Source organism: Temnothorax longispinosus, chromosome 4 (assembly GCF_030848805.1).
Source record: "Temnothorax longispinosus isolate EJ_2023e chromosome 4, Tlon_JGU_v1, whole genome shotgun sequence".
Lineage (NCBI taxonomy): Eukaryota > Metazoa > Arthropoda > Insecta > Hymenoptera > Formicidae > Temnothorax > Temnothorax longispinosus.
The window spans coordinates 8238597-8252621 of record NC_092361.1 but is presented as its reverse complement, the minus strand read 5'-3'; positions in this window follow the sequence as shown (position 1 = coordinate 8252621).

Sequence of the window (14025 nt, the reverse complement as noted above, 5' to 3'; positions counted from 1 at the left end):
TACTTATTTGGATCAATTATACATTAGATAGCACAATAAAATTTACTATTTCCTAAATTCAATGTATCAATAAAATCATATTGTTGTAAATTACACGAATTTGTTAATATTATTATGCTTGTCTTAAATACGAAATAATTAAATTGAAAACGTGATTGTAAATTATACGTATTTAGTCAGGTTAACTTTGTTGCGTTTGCATTTCGATATTACTGTGTGGATGTGCTGCAAGCTGCAAGCTGCAAGATATCGTGCCTTCTTCCGTTCAATGCAGAAATGCCAAAAACGTTGCACGTTTCTATACAAGTAGTTACTTTTATTTCTCGTTTTTCTCAGGTCAAAAAATTAATAGTACGAGGAGACTACTCGCTCTAAATGAAGAATTAATAAAACAATTAATTCCTCAAATAGGATTGCGAGCAGGTTTCCTTAGTAGTTGGAAGCGTCTAGCAGTAAGTGAGTCTGCTGTTCAAGGAGAGGTATTATCAGCAAAGCATCTAAATCCAACTAATTTCACATTTCAACCCTTCCTTAATAATCAGTTTTTTTTATAGATTAATACGGTCGTACTTATATTAAATTAAAACTAATGCTCATGATTTTTATTTACAGACTTAAGGAGTCTCTTTCCGTAGCAATTACAGACGACATACCTGATAATACCGACATAATATTAGATTCTATTTCAGATGTATCTCAACTACCTGAGGATTTTACTTTGGTAAGTGATATCTATATCTGAAATTAAAATGTTTAATAATAGATTTTTATCAATTAGACTTATAGTAGAATTTTTGAAATCTTGCATTTAAAAATGTTTTTTATAATTACTCCAGCAGCCACAAAAAAGAGCATAGCTGAATAGCACTGTTCCAATAGTTATTATTATTTTTAAAAAATTAATTAATCGTATAGATATTAACTCTTTATATAGTTGTAACTGTGTGAAGCAATCACTTGAGAGGAAATATCTTTTTGTTTAAAATATTTTATTTAAAATTATTTGGCATTAAAATGAAAATCTTTTAACTCAAGTGGAAAATTCTTCCATGTAACAGAAACTTATTTTCACTTTTTGCAGAGCCATTCGATTAAGGACACAGATTTAGATTTAGAACAAACGTTTTCCTTATCATCTGTTTCAAATCTTGATTTGACTCAAGAGAATAGAAAAAAGCGATTTAAAGAGACAGAAGAAAGCGCATCTATTGAAAAAAACCCTAAGTACAAACAGAGCCGACACATCCTCTCTTTCAAATCGTCTGAAGAATTAACTGCTTTGGTTTGTAATTTTGGTTTACTATTTTCTGTGATATCTATTAGATGGATTTGCTATCCATATTCAGTGATAATAACTTTTTATTTCTAACTTTCAATCTTTTAGGACTTTTAGAAACTTGTGAAATATCACTCTTTAAAAAGTAACGCTGCTCTTCAGAATTTTGAAAAAAAAAGTATGCTCACTGATGCAGATAGATCTGCTATAACAGAAGCTGTGGCTAATGCCATTCTCCAGCTGAATCACTTGTAAGTATATTACAGTTCTTAGCTCTTTGACGAAATAAAAATTTGTTAAATCGTATCTTCTCTGACTTTCTTTATAGGCCGACGACAGGTTCCGAATACAACATTGCGGCAACTAAGCTATGTGAATTGTTTTCGTGTGAAACTAAGGTAAAGTTTACAAGCAAAAAATTATTAATAAAATTAAATTTATTAAATTTATTTTTTTAATTTATTTATTCAATTTAACGAATGTCTTTCGTGCGGGAATCGTATTATTGTTTGCCAGTAGGAAAACATAGAAAAATGCTACGGAAAAACTTTCCGATAAAATAAAAAATGTCAAATATGAAGTAAAAAAAAGCTACTGGTTCTTGGGAAACTCATTCTGAATCTTCTTTTGTCTCGAGTAAAAATCGAATCACTCATCCTGCAAAATTTGCAAGTAATAATTGTAATTGCTCTCTCGCTCTTTATTTATAGTTTCTCAAAATTTCTAGCAAGTTTTCGACAGTAATAAAAATATCAGATATGTTTAGCAATAAAGAAATCAGATTTATCAGTTAAATATCCAATACAAAAGGAGAATACGATTTTATAGCTAATTTAAGTATGCAAATGTGGACTTCCGTTTCCGGCGCTTTCGTGAGTGACACGTGTGTGAGTGACTGGAAGAAAATCGGAGAAAGAGGAGTGTGAGAGGGTGTGTGAGAAGGCAGTGAGTGGGTGAGAGAGAGAAGCAGAGGAGTGAGAGAGAGTGTGGGAGTGGGCGCAGGTCAAAGGGAAAGGATAGGGTTAGATACGGGGAAGGAAAAGTGACGGTAGAACAACGGGCAGATAGGTAGGCATAGAATAAAACAGAGGAGAGGGGCAGAGCGTATAGACGGGGACGTCACGAAGTCGCGCTGTCGCGGCGACACGCGTGGGGGCATAGGCAGGTGCGAACATAGAAGGGAAACTCATAGAGAAATAGAAGAGCAGGGTAGATAGGTATAGCTGAAAGAAAATGGCTGAGGATGAAGAAAAAACGGCAAGATTGATAGAATTAATTGGGGAAGATCAGGAGAAGGGAAAAGGGGAGAGAAAGAAGAGGAAGTACAGGTAGTAGAATCAAAGAGAAAGAGAGGGGAAACAGAAGGCGGGGAATCCGAAAAATGGGCCTTTAACAGGAGTAAGAAGGTGCAGAGATCACCGAAGAAAATAGATGATAAGGAAACTTCAGGGGATGAAAGAAGCTGGATAGAAGAGATAAAAAAGGAAGTAAAAACCGAGATGAGAGAAGGGATAAAAGAGATGCTGGAGATAATGAGGGAGCAAAAGAGAGAGATAAGACAAGAGATGGAAGATTTAAAAAGAACCATGGAAGAGAGAGAAGAAAAATGGATGAAAGAGAGAGAGAAGATGGAGAAGAGAATAATGGAAATGGAGAAGACGATAACGGAAATGAAAGAGAAGGGAATAGGAAAAGAAGAAGACGCAGGGGAGAAGGGATTAGAGAGAAAACTAAAAGAAATAGATAAGAAATTAGAGAGATGAGAGAGAGAGAAGAAAAAACATAGTTATAAGAGGAACAAAAGGAAAGAGGAACGATATAGAAAGAGAGGTGAAAGAAATTTTAATGGGGATTGGAATAGAAACGGAAGTGAGTTGCAAAAAGGTCATAGAGGACAACAGAGAGGGAGGTATAAAGATGGCAATAATAGGCCTGCAGGGACTGGAACAAAAAAGAAAGGTCATGATGGAGAGAAGAAGACTAAAAGAGAAAGGGATAGGAATAGATGATGACCTGACATGGAAGGAGAGAAAGATGAGATGGAATATAGAAAACATTGCAAGGCAGGAGAGAGGAAATGGTAAGAGAGTAAAGGTAGGATATGGAAAGATACAATTAGAAGGAAAATGGTGGAAATGGGAACAGGATGAAGAGATATTAAGAGATAACGAAGGAAATGTGTGGAAGGAAAAAGGGGAAAACTAAGAGAGGAAGAAGATGGAGGTAATATGAAAGAGGGAGATGAGAGGGACAAAGAGGGTGAAAAGGAGAATGAGGAAGAGAACTTAGGAGGAAGAGATGGAGAGGAGGATACCGAAAACGGAGAGAGAGAGAAAAGGAAAATCAGGAGGGAGGAGGAAATGTGGAAGGTGGCTTTCTGGAATGTGGCGGGCATAGCAAACAAGGATAAGGAATTTTGGGAAGCGATAAAAGAATGGGATGTAGTGATAATGATGGAGACATGGTTAGATGAGAGGGGGTGGGAAAAGATGAAAGAGAAGATCCCAAGAGAATACAAATGGAGAGTACAGATAGCGACCAGGAAGAACAAGAAAGGAAGAGCGAGTGAGGGTATGCTGTTAGGAATACGGAAGAGAATAGAAGAGATAAAGGAAGAAAGAAAGTTGGAGGAAGAGGAAGGTAAGATCGAATGTAAGATAAGGATAGGAGAGGAAATATGGAGAATAATAGGGCTTTATGTAAATAATGATATAGACAGGAAGCTAGAAGGCCTGAAGGATAAGACGGAGGAGGGAGAAAAAAAGGGAGTAAGGACTATAATAGGTGGGAATTTCAATGCGAGAACGGGGGAGGAAGGAGGTTGGGAAGAGGAGGACGAGGAAAGAGTGGAAGGTGGAGGGAGAAGATCAAAAGACAAGAAAATAAATGGGGACGGAAGAAAGCTATTGGAATTCATAGAGGAAAGAGGTTGGATGATACTAAATGGAGGCGTGAAAGGGGATGAGGAGGGTGAATTTACGTACACAGGAGGGAGAGGCGAGACAGTTATAGACTACGTGATAGGGGAGGAGGAGGTTAGAGAAAGGGTTAGAAAGATTGGAGGTAGGAGAAAGAGTGGATTCAGATCACCACCCAGTAACAATATGGATGAGGGGTAAACTTGAGAAAGATCAGAGAAAAAGAGAAGGAGAAAGAGCAAGAAGAAGAGGAATATGGAGCGAAGGGGGAAGAACGCAATTTAAAGAGAGATTAGGAACGATAAAGGGAGGGAAAGGAGAAATACAAGAGGAGATAGAAGTAGGAAGCGCAAGGATAAGAAAAGTAATAGAGGAGAACGAAAATGAGGGAGGAAAAAGGGATAAGAATGGAAGAGGATGGTGGGACGAAGAATGTAAGGAGAAGAAAAGAGAGGTGAGGAAAGAGCTGAGAAAATGGAGGAAAGGAAGAGGAGAAGTGGAAAGGTACAGAGAGGAGAGAAAGGAGTACAGAGAAATGTGTAAAAGAAAGAAGAAAGAGGAGAAGGAAAGGATGATAAGAGAAATAGGGGAAGCGAAAACGGAAGGAAAGGTATGGGAGTTGATAGGCAGAGTAAGAAAAAGAAGGAAGAGGATAAATGAAGAGATAAAGATGGAAGAATGGAAGGAGTACTTCATGGAACTAATGGGTGGGATGGAGAATAGGGTAGTGAAAGGAGAAGGGGGAGGGAACAGACAAAAAGAAGAGGAGATAGAGTTGGAGGAGGTAAGAAATGTAATAAAGAAGTTAAAAACAGGAAAGGCAATAGGAAATGACGGGATACCGAACGAGGCGTGGAAATTTGGAGGAGAAGAAATGGAGAAATGGATATGGGAAATCTGTAAAAAAGTTTGGAGAGGGGAAGGCTGGCCGGAACAATGGAAGGAAGGAGAAATAGTCCCAATAATTGAAAAAAGAGAAGGACGAGGGGTGAAGGACTATAGAGGAATAACAATAATGTCATCAATGTACAAGATATACACAGCGATACTGGCAGAAAGGTTAAGGAAGGAGGTCGAGACAAAGAATTTGATTCCAGAGAACCAGGCAGGATTCAGAAAAGGGATGGGGACGATGGACCAGATATTCGCGCTGAATTATCTGGTAAATAGACAATTGGGTAAGGAGAAAGGAAAGATGACAGTATTTTTCATAGATTTGAAGGCGGCCTTCGACTCAGTGGATAAGGAAGTACTAATTAGGGCGATGACAGAGAGGGGAGTGAGGCAGGGTTTAATAGACAGGGTCAAAGAGGTACTGAGAGAAACAAAGAGTAGGGTAAGAATAGGAAGAGAGTGTGGAAGTGCATTCTGGATGGCGAAGGGCGTGAGACAAGGGTGCCCATTGAGCCCGATACTCTTTAACATATTGATCGCGGACTTAGAAGATTACATGAAGAAAGGAGGATGGGGAGGTGTAAAGCTGAGAGGGGGAAAGATTTACACGTTAATGTATGCGGATGATATAGTGTGACCGGACGGAGGTTCGGTGTTACCATCACTCGCTCTTATGCTTGGTTCATACGGTCGCCACTCGGTTTTGATCTATGCCTACCGAGAAAGATTAATGGAATTTACTGACCCTTTCGATGACTTGCACTAATTCCCCTTTTCTGTTTGTTTCAGGTTCTCCTCGTAGACTCTGGATCTCCGCTGGACCGCTCCGTGGACCGTCTCAGGACTGCAGCTGCGCACCACTGACTACGCTTCAGGACCTTCGCTGGACCGTCGCGGGATCTCACGCCTCTGATTGGATCGTGGAACGCCGACAGGTAAGTAATAGGAATCAGGTATGGGTCTCTTATCAGGATCGTCGCACACGAAATAAATTTGTAATCTTTGTAGCTGGTAAAATATGTAATATATTTCTTCGTTTCAGATTACAATTAATAATCGCGCACACGAGTTTTTCGAAGTTGCCGTATACGACTGCGTGTACTTTGGCAAACGTTAGTGTTCATTTCTATGTCGCGACTCCGACAAGTTCTTTTCTTTACGCGCCCGGCGCGGGATCTTCCCGTCTCAATCGTAACTCTACGTCTCCTTATTGCGAGGAGATGGAAATCGTTAGCCGACCGTTCGCTCCGATATCTCGGGAGAGACTCCACGAATCTTGCACGTCGCTCGACTCCCTCACTCTCTACATTGGTTCCCCACTATCGTTCTGTGATCACGCTATCCACAGATGTGTCTGCATGATCGTTCGGAACTACGCAGCAACTGACGCAAACAATTTTTTTGTGTCGCTTTCACTTTTTGGAACAAAAGCTGTTTTTCGACCTTCAACCACCATTACATTTCTGTGTTCCGGACTTCCCCTTAATCTCATTCTATAAGAAAATTCATGGGGATACGCAATCAACGACATTAGTTTTTTAACTAAACTCAATGTTTTTATTGCTGAAAACCCGCCTTGCTTTTGCTATCAACCAACAAGTGATTTGCAATTGTGTATAAATCTTATACTAGTTTCAGAGTTAATAAACGTAACTGAACAAATTGGCGAGGTATTGATTCAATATATAATCTTTATAAGAAGAAAGAACTTTGTTTTAATACGCCTTAGATCAAAACTATACTATCCCAAAATAAATTCACATGATCCCGACTTTAGTTACTTCTTGTTAACTAACGCTTACATCTACCTTAATTCTGACGGTCTTTATAATGAAAAAATAATCGTACAATCTTCCTTATACACAAAACAAATTGATTTCGATCATGTCTCATGACTCGCTATATTCTCTATAGGACAACATAATACGAAGTAAACTAAACATGATCGGAAGAAACATCAAAATACCTAGTCGTAATTTTCTTATCTTATAAACGTAAATACCCAACACCATAATATTTAATTCACTTTGGTTAAATCATATTAATATCTAGATTGCCGGATTCGGCATGATGGCTGGCTGAGACTTTTTTGCATCACTGTCGTGATCTCCAGTCCTGGCTTCCGTACCCTCGTCGTCCACCAGCTCCTCGAGGATGAGGCCGTCGTCCAATCTAGTGATGATGACCTTAGGATCAATTTTCCCAACGTCTTTGCGGGCGCCCTTCGTCGGTATGGCAGCTTTAAACAGCAGGCGGTTGCATTCTCCCCGTCAGTTCACGATACGTAAAGACGAGGAGGGAACTTTGCTTACCTTTAGCAGTTACCTGCTGTTTTTTCTCCCGAGGTTTACGCTTTGACGCTCGACGTTCCTTCTTTTCCTCCTCTTCTTCTTCGAGGATGTCTTGGTTGACCATTTGTGCAGTGCGAGCTGCTTTCCTTTGACTCACACCCTGCACTGTTATCCATTTGCTACTTTCTTGACGGAATTTGACGCAAATTCGTCGGTGGCTTTCATCCGTGGTAACTGATGCTTTCATTTCGCGTTGCTCTGTCATCGCCACTTTTCCCCGCATGTCCGTGGGTGTTGCTTTCTTGGTTGTTGTTCTATCTTGGTTTCTCTCATCCTGCCATATTGGCTTGAAATGTTCAGCGCCCACCAGGTTTTCTATCGGAGCTTGGTTGGTAGTTGTTTGTTCCACCTGGCAATTATTATTTAGTTTGGACTGCGTTTCATTATCTGCCTCATCGTAGCTCTGTGTATCATCGCATTCTTGCCCAAACGGGATTGTCGTGGCCATTGATTCGCTTTCCGATTCCACTGTTTCGTTCTTCTGAGGTTCGTTCGAATGTTCGGCTCGACAACCGTTTTTCTCGTCGTTTATCTGGCTCTCCACATGTTCCTGTTTATTAATACGCTGTTGAGTCAAGTCTTTCGCGATGCTGTTCTGCACGTCCTTCTTCGATGTACTCGGGACTTCGTTCTCCGAGAGTGGTTGTGGAAACTCCTCCATACCTTCCTTATCCGTTGGTCGTGATGAGAATATTATATCTTCGTCACTAATATCTATGATTACTTGGAGCGGTCGTCGGGCTCGATCCATCGCTTCATTGACGCACACGTTAACCATAGCGCACGCCACTACCTCCCCTGAATCTGGATCGTGTAGCCTTACCAGTTTGTGTTTGGATCGGGTACGTCCCTGCAATTCTTCTGCTTCCCTGATCGCCACAGATAATCGGTCACTTGCTTCCTCATCTTCTTGAGCTTCCTGTTCACTTGGCTCTATAAATTTCGGCGTTGCGTTTACATACCCTCGTGCGTATATAATCAGTTGACGCGTGTCATGGCAACGTTTCAACGCTTTGTTTCTTCGTTCCAATCGTTGCGTCACATTGTCTCGTATCGCCCGTTCTCTTGGCGTCAACCGTAAATCGATTGTTTCCTCCATTTCGGCTCGCGTTGGTTTCGATTTTTCACTTACTTCTACCGACGGAACGTCTACTTGCCGCGAAGACTCCATTTCGATTGATCGTGAACATGGATCATGTTGTGCGCCAGAGTCGCGCCCCCTTCCGGTTTGTGCGCGGATCTGGTAACACAAAGGCGCATCCTTAGTGGGGATTGTCGCTTGACCAATCATAAGCTTCGCTTTCTCTCGCGTGTTTATTCGCGTTTTTATGTGGTTCCGCGTATCACACAATAGTCCTTTCACCCGATGTTTGCTTATACTGCTAGTTTTTCGGTGTTTAGGCTTGCTTTTTGCGTTTTTCGTTGATTTCTTTGAATCGTCGCTCCCCGTCATCCCTGATTGGTGGAATCGATTTGCCCTTTGTGGTATCAGCTTTTCTTCAATCGTAACTTGAAATTCGAAGTCTTCTCGTGTTTTGATTTGTACTAATGTATTTTCTTCTTGTTTCAGGTCGCCGTGGGATCCCTTTCTTCTTCCCTGGTCGGATTCTTCTCGGGAATTGATGTCATCTTCTTCTTCGCCATCCTCTTCGGTAAGTACCGTATTTTCAGAATCACCTTTTACTAATGATTCTTTTTTCTGTTTCAGGTCTTCGTTGGATGTCCCCGCTGTTCCTGGATTGGCTTCTGCGTTGGATGTTAGTTTCTCGATGCCATTTCGTATTTTAGGTAAGTCACCTTCGGGAAATGATTTTGTCATTGAATTTTCTTCGTCCCTCAGCTCGCCCATTTGGATTAAACCGTGTTTCCCAGCGAACTCAGGATACTCTATCGTTGTTTCTTCATCACTCCAATCCATGAGTAACGCGTTGAACGCTACTTCTGGTAAATGTTCGATGTCGTCATCATCGGTGGTTTCTCGCATTTCATATGGTTCCGGACTATCTTGATTTCGATTTTCGCCGATATTATTTCCTTCACTGTCAGACTGAAGTAATTGGTCTAAGATGCCTCTCCATCTTTCTTCTCCGTATCTTTCGTGTCCTTGAAGATCGTTAAACTCGTCTTCAGGAATTGGCACGTAATAATTCCCATTGTCGTTTTCTTCACTTTGATGATCTTCATTTTCATCATCTGAGATCTCTATTGGTTCCTCTTCCATCATCCTTGGCGATACTTCGTCGTTATAACGGAATGTCACCGGTGGATATGTATCCTCCGTCTCCGCGTCGGTCGAATCGTGTTCTTCGGTCAACCTCACGCGTTCTCGGTTTGACATACTTAAGTCGTCAATTTCGTCATCGGCATCACCGTCGTCTTCTTGCAGTTGGTCACCGTCGCTCTCGTACTCGGTGACTATGTCGTCCGTTTCGTCGTTGTCTTTAGCCGGGTCTTCGTCGAGCTCTTCTCGATCCACATGATCTTGGTCGCTCGGCTCCCCGTCATTTTCGGGATGTCGTTGTCCACACTGATGATCCATTCGGTCGTCCTCCAGGTCATCGTCGTCCTCTCGCAATCTGGCTTGTCGATTTGGTTTTAATTGTCTGGCGTTAAACACGCCCAACGTCTGTCCGTCTAAGTCCTCCACCAAATACGCGTTCGGGCGTATTATGGCTTGGACGCGATATGGTCCCTCAAAGATCAAATGTATCTTCTTGGCTTGTTGCCGACTCGCGTTGGAGCGTCTGTGTAACTTGATCCATACCTCCTGTCCGACACGATACTCTGCCGTGCCATGCTTGTCCGCTTGGATCTTTCTTTTTCTCGCCGCATCGGCCAGTCGTTGTCTTGCCGTCTCGACTTTGTCAGCCCAAGATTGGTCGTTTCCGTCGATAAGAGGAATTAGCGCTGGGTCAAGAGGCAAATGCCTCGACTCACCGTCATTAAGCTCGCACGGTGTATATCCGTGCGACGAATGCGTAGTATGGTTAATCACCTTCTCCGCCCGATCGATTATATGACCCCACGCGTGGTGTCTTTGACTCGCATACGCTCTTATTATTCGCCCTATTTCACGCATCACCCGTTCGACAGGATTCGATTGCGGATTGTACGGGGATGTTCTACGTACGCGAAACCCTTTCTCACGCGCGTATTCGCGCCATCGATCGGTCAGAAATTGCCCGCCATTATATGTTAATATTGTCACGGGAATTCCTATCTCCCTGAAAAAGCCGTTCTCCAACCTATCTAAGATTGTATCGAGTTTTTGATCTTTTATGGGGTAGAATTTAACGTACTTCGAAAACTGGTCCATTAATACCAATATGTATCTTTCGCCTTGTGGTGTTACTGGCAAGGGTCCGAATATATCCATCGATAGTGTTGCTCCCGGCGCTTCCGGTAAATCATAATATTCGGTGCCTACTGTCGGCCTCGTGTAATACTTAGTTGCCTGACAATTTTCGCACGATGCCACCACATCTCGCGCTATCCGACCTAAATTTGAGCCATCGAAATATCGTTTAACAAAATCATGTATTTTGTCTGTTCCGAAATGAACCAACAACCTATGCACTTCGCGCGTCAATTTCCACGTTATTTTACGTGGTAAAGCTATTTTATCGCCCCCCGGATACCTAACACGTAACATACCATCGCGTTCGTATATCATATCGGGATTTAATCGCGCCTTTTCCTGTAACTCCTCGTCGTTAGCTTGTGCTTGTTGAATCATTTCGATCCACGTTGATGTGTCCATCCTTTCGGTCTCGTCACGTATTATGTTGATTCGCTTGACTTCTTGTGTCGCATCTCCATGCGCACCCTTTCGAGATAGAGCATCTGCGATTGCATTTTCCTTACCGGGCAAATGGACAATTTCCAAGTCAAATTCTTGCATGAAGGTAAACCATCTGGCAATCCGTGCGTTATTCTGCACGCAAGTACTCATAAACTTCAATGCTTGATGATCTGTATGAACTCGTACGTGGCGTCCTATTAATAAGGTGTGCCACTTTCTGAGTGCCCATACTAATGCTAGACATTCTAATTCGGTTATTGTGTAATTTATTTCTGCGCCTTTCAAACTACGGCTCGCATATCCGATCGTTTGTCTCTCCTCCGAACCAGGCTGATATTGATATAATCTCGCGCCTAAACCGGATCTAGCCGCATCGACGTAGATACCGTATCTCGCATTCGGTTGAAACAAATAAAGATCGGGTGCTTCTCGAAACGCTTGCTTGATTTCATTAAACGCTTGCTGTCGTTCGCTGGTCCACTCGAATTTCTGTCCTTTCTTTAATAACTGTTCGAGCGGTTTGGTCATCCTCGCTAAATTTTTAATAAATCTTCGGTCCCAATTCACTAAACCAAGAAAAGATTGAACCTGTTTCTTGTTGACTGGACGCTCGAAATTCGCTATTGCAATTCGCGTCTCGTGATTGATCTCGGCTTTGATTTCGTTGAAAGTATGTCCGAGAAATTTTATCTCTTCCCGAAGAAATTCACACTTATCTCTATTCAGCTTGAATCCGTATTTCTCGAGCTGCGTGAGCACCCATTCAATATGGAAAAGATGCTCTTCGAGCGTATCTGACGCTATTAAGATATCATCGAGATAGGTCATTAAAAACTCCTGGTCTCCTAAAGCGTCATCCATAGCTCGCGTAAATGATGCTCCTGACGTTTTCAGTCCAAACGGCATTCGTTGGAATACGTAAGTTTGCCCGTCGAACAGAAACCCTGTGTACTGCTGAGATTCTTCTTCGAGCGGGATTTGCCAAAATGCATTACTGACATCCAAAGTCGTGAAATATTTCTTCTTTCCAATTCTTCGGAATACTTCTTCGATAGTAGGTGGTTGTGCGTGATCGTTGGACATTAATTTATTAATTTCTCGCGCATCTAAGCACAATCGTATGTCACCATTTTTCTTTATAACGACTACCAGTGGATTAACGTACTGCGTAGCCTGTTTACGTATAATACCTTTACGAACCAGGTCTTTGATGTATTCTCTGACCTTGGCCATATGTATTTCAGGAATCGGATACGTTTTCCGTTTATACGGTCTCGTTACTTTCATTTCAATCTTGTGTTTTGTAATGATTGACTCGTCCGATTTGACCGTTGAATAGTTCGGCATGTTTATCAAGTATTTCTTGCAAATGTTGTTCGGCTTCGTCACGTTTCAACAGATTCATACTCATCACTGGATTCATCGATTTACGGAATTTTACATTTATTCCTTCGTCACATGCGAGCATCATTCTATATCTTTACCAGAAAGTCGATTCCTAATACGATGTTGTACGCTAAATTTTCTACGATGAAAAACTCATGCGTATAATTTTCGCCGTTATATTCGAAACTAATCTTGGCTTTATTCGAAATTACGGAACCTCTTTCTGAAAATGCTCCTCGCAGGGTAAATTTCTTAATTGGTAACACTTCCATCTTCTCCTCGGTCTCGCGCAATCGCTCGTAAAAGACCTTCGTCATCGCGGTAACCTGGGCTCCGGTATCGACTAACGCTTCGGTCGAACATTGTCCGAACTTCATTCGTATCATCGGTACGTCCGCTTGTCTTACCTTTTTTCTCTGTGACTCCTCGATATCACGATCGAGATCTTCTATAATTTCTCGCGTTCTTATGATGTTGACCGGATTTTCGCCTTCGCTTCCCGTCAATGATGGTCCTTCATTGTCTCGCGTTATCGCGCAGCAACTTTTCTCGTCCGCTTCATCTGACGTTGCGCTTGTCGCATCGTCATGACTTTTGTCGCTCTCATGTGCATTAGCCGTAATCGCGGCAACCTTTCGCCCGCGATCTCTTTCTTTATCGTAACTCTTGGTATATGAAGGTTTCGCTGAACTCCTCCTTTTCTCTCTGTCTTCGCGTGTGTAATGTGTGACTTTCGGTTTGCCCGTACTGTCATCACTATCCGGTAATTCAACTATGTCGACGCCATTTTTCCGCTTCGCTTTGGGTGACTCAGTCTTCTTCCAGGACGATGATTGGTTATACGACGATTTCCCTCGGTTCGCCGTATCATCCCTGTTAGAATCGTTTGAACGTCCGCTATCCCGTTGCTGTTTCGCGTTGCAACGGCTCGCATTTTTCGTCGTTGTTCCGGTATCTTTACTAGTCGCGCTTCTCTCGTTTTCGCGTCGCGCTTCTCCACGCAACCTACGCGTTTCGCGCTCGTTTTCGATCGAGTCCAACATCTCGATTAATTGATTTACGTTCCTTACCACCGACGGTCTTAATTCCCTCGCGATGTCTCTATCGAAATGTTCACGTAATGTTTGAACTATCTCATCGTCGGTCATCGGTGGCATTAAAGTCTTTGCTTGTCTAGCGATCCCGAGCGCATATTCGGTCATCGACATGTCGCCCCTCGCTTTATATCGACCGAAATAAATTTGTTGCCTGAAACGCATTTGTGCCTGCGTTCCCCAGTAATATTGTGTGAATAAACGTTTCATCTCATGAATGTCCTCGGCCATTTGCAATTCGTGCCATTGGCTGGCTGCGCCTCTCATACAACGTCCGAAGTAAAACAATTGCTCGTCTTCCGGC